This window comes from Cavia porcellus, unplaced genomic scaffold, assembly GCF_034190915.1.
Source record: "Cavia porcellus strain 051 isolate PalLab524CR breed Dunkin Hartley unplaced genomic scaffold, mCavPor4.1 scaffold_2, whole genome shotgun sequence".
Classification (NCBI taxonomy): domain Eukaryota; kingdom Metazoa; phylum Chordata; class Mammalia; order Rodentia; family Caviidae; genus Cavia; species Cavia porcellus.
Window position 1 is genome coordinate 23,257,925 of NW_026947485.1, and position 3,453 is coordinate 23,261,377.

A 3,453-nucleotide genomic window follows, 5' to 3' on the forward strand; every position below is an offset into this window, starting at 1 on the left:
TGATGTTCACACGATAATGAAATCTCCTAAGGACACATTTCTATGAATGAATCTCTATTATTAATAAATTCATGCATGTGCATCGTCTTGAAGGAATATATGAAATCCTAGCCAAAAAAGACAGGAATAAAGATGAATAAAATAAAAAATAAAGTTAGTTTGATTTGATAAAACAATGTCCAGTTCAAATAACAATTTCTTGGTAGAGTCAGAAGGGAAGAAACAGAAATGCGAATTCTAGGTTTCTACTAAATAATCTTTCTGACCCATATTTCCCATTTGTGAAAGGATAAAATCTACTTCCCAATCTATCTTCAACAATAAACACCAAACAGAATGGTTATGTTTTAAAATTGTCTCTACCAATAGAAGTAGATTACATAATAGGACATCACAAGCATTTAATTACTGAGGAATAAATATATGTGATTCTACAGATTCCTAAGCATTTTCTAAGAAGGAAAGGAAAGGGGCCACTATTTATGCATCTTGAATCGCAGCCTCTGTGAGATTTACCCTTACTGCAGCTCCCAGCAGCGTCTGCCATACCTTTTCCCCTCGAATGCTCTGTGTGATTTCATAGCCCACTTTTGCATTATGCCCTGTAGTGCACAAATTGTCCTTCCATTTGTGTTGGCTACTGGAAGACAAGAATTAACCACTTTTGAATTCCAGGCACATGATGAAGAATCAATAGATATTAATTGACTTGATTTAGAAGTGGAATTACTCCATTTCCCAAAGACAAGCTGAAAAGCGTCTATTGATTTGTTCCAAGGTCGCGGATGTTGATGGTTTAGAATGAAGCTGATTCAGCTTCACTGTACAGCGAGACAAGCTTATTCTATGCAGGCCATTCATAAATTTCATGAAATCATGTTCCCAACAATATCTTTTAAGCTTTTACATCAGAAGACGCATTAGCCTTGTATTTTACAATTCACAATATTGAACCCACTATTGCCTTGGATTAGAGGACTTTTTCTATCATGATTGCTCTCAGATGAATACCATGGATGGCCACCCGTTTTCACATTAAGTAGCTTTACATGGACACATTATAACCATTTATACAATTTTGCGCTCTTAAATTACATGATTTAATTGCTTTAGTATTTTCAGGGGATTTTTCTCATCAGGCAAAGAGAGAATTCTGATCCTATTAAAATTAAGCAAATTAATTCTATTGTACAAAAACAGTTTAATAATAAATGAGATGGAAAGCTGCACTCACTCTGAGCTGAAATAAGAAGACTGATAAAAAACTGCAGCCAAAGGGCAAAAGTAAATGTTTTTTCTGTGAAATTACTGGCACCGGGACATCACCACATGGTACTGTTACTGTGCAGCAATAAAACTTCCATGACATGTGACTGAATTTAATGATACCTACCCAAACTCTGAGGTCATCTAAAGAAATAAGCAAGCAAATAAGAGGAAAAGGGTCAGGTCCTGGGTGTTTTAACCAGGCCTTCTCATCCCGGTGGTGGCAAGAGAGAGACGAAATTGATCATGTGAAACCTACATTCTCTGCCCTTCTGAAGGGAAGGGAACTCTGCTCTCCCGGGCTCTTCAAGGAAGGAAGCCATGGATCTGGAGGTGAATGTCGGTGGCGGGGACTTCTTCAGTCTCATTTCCTCTCACTAGCCCTACCCATCTAAGGACTGAGCCCAAAGGACCGGTTATTTTAGGGAACACTCAGTATTTGGAAAACAAATACTCAGTTCTGAAAGACATGAAATAGAATGCTTTGCAGCTGTGACCAGTTAAGTGGCCTTTTATCTCTTCAAGCTTCTTCGCTTTACTGATCAGTAACGTTAAAGGAGGGATTGAGCAATTTCATCTAATACCTTTAATCATAAGATTACAGTAAACATTTAAATTCCCTACATTGTATGCTTAGGACTGGTTAATACCAGGAGACAAAGAAAGATAAGCACGAGTGAGAAAAACTAAATACCATCTTCCTTCTCTTCACTGTCCATTGTTGTAATTGCTATTATGATAGTCATGTTCATTGCAACATGGAGAAATATTTTTCAGAGTTCTAGTTTCTGCTTCCCAAATTAGTTAGCAGTGAGTTTATAGTCTTTACCAGTACTAAAAGACTGTGACTGTCACAACGTGCATGACCAAACCCTCACATAACCTCACGTAAAAATAGATATTTATATAATATCTTTGCTCTATACTTCATCAGAAAGCCACCTGCATTCTTGCCACTTTTTTTATCAGTTAAAGTTTATGATGTTACTAATTGTATTCAGTCATGATAATAATGATGAAAATTTTCAAGTCAATAAATAATATTGCTGACATATTTAACTTTCTACAAACATTGTTTTGTATTCTTTCTCAATCTATACAATTTACATAATGAAGGCACTCTCATTGGACACTGTCACACACCTGTAGGGTCAGATCTGTAGAAGACTGAGAAATTCAAAGCTGCTTGGGCATTTAGTGACTTAGTGAGACCCTGTCTGCACCCTTACCCAAAAGTTGCTAATGTAGTTTGATGTAAGGGTCCTACATTCAATTCAGTCCTTACTATCATAACACAAAACACAGAGAGATGCTGAACTTGTCTTCAGAATTCTCTGTGATATAACATTTGTAAAATTATACACACCACAGGATTCTGGAACTCTCTGAAGACATATACTGAATATTAATATTTGTTGTGCTGGCGGATCTGGGGTGCCCTCACTGGCCTCTCTGCGTGTCTGGAGGACTCTGGATTTCTGCGCCCAGACTGCTGGAGTTCCCTCAGGCTTCCAGGTGCAGTGAAGGGGAGAGGTGGGTTTGAGGCTTCCACATCAGCCTCCCCATTCCAGGCTTCATTTGGAGACCTGCTGAGCTCCCGATAGGTGGGCTGGCCCACACTACCAGCCTAGCCCAGCCTGTTTAGCTGCCGCGCCTGGCCATAGGTCTGCAGAGGAGGAGCTGGGCAGATCTGGGGTGCCCTCACTGGCCTCTCTGCGTGTCTGGAGGACTCTGGATATCTGCGCCCAGTCTGCTGGAGTTCCCTCAGGCTTCCAGGTGCAGTGAAGGGGAGAGGTGGGTTTGAGGCTTCCACATCAGCCTCCCCATTCCCGGCTTCATTTGGAGACCTGCTGAGCTCCCGATAGGTGGGCTGGCCCACACTACCAGCCTAGCCCAGCCTGTTTAGCTGCCGCGCCTGGCCATAGGTCTGCAGAGGAGGAGCTGGGCAGATCTGGGGTGCCCTCACCGGCCTCTCTGCGTGTCTGGAGGACTGTGGATATCTCTGCAACCAGGGAGGGTCCACAGGTTCCTGAAGCACTGCGGCCTGTGGTGAGTACCCTAACCCGGCTGCGATTGAAGAACTGTGGAGCTTCCAAGGGGCAGGTGGGCGCACAGTGTCCCTGAGGCCCAGCTTGTCTGGAACTGCGGAGTTCTGAGCAGGCAGAGGAGGGCCACTGGTTCTGTAGG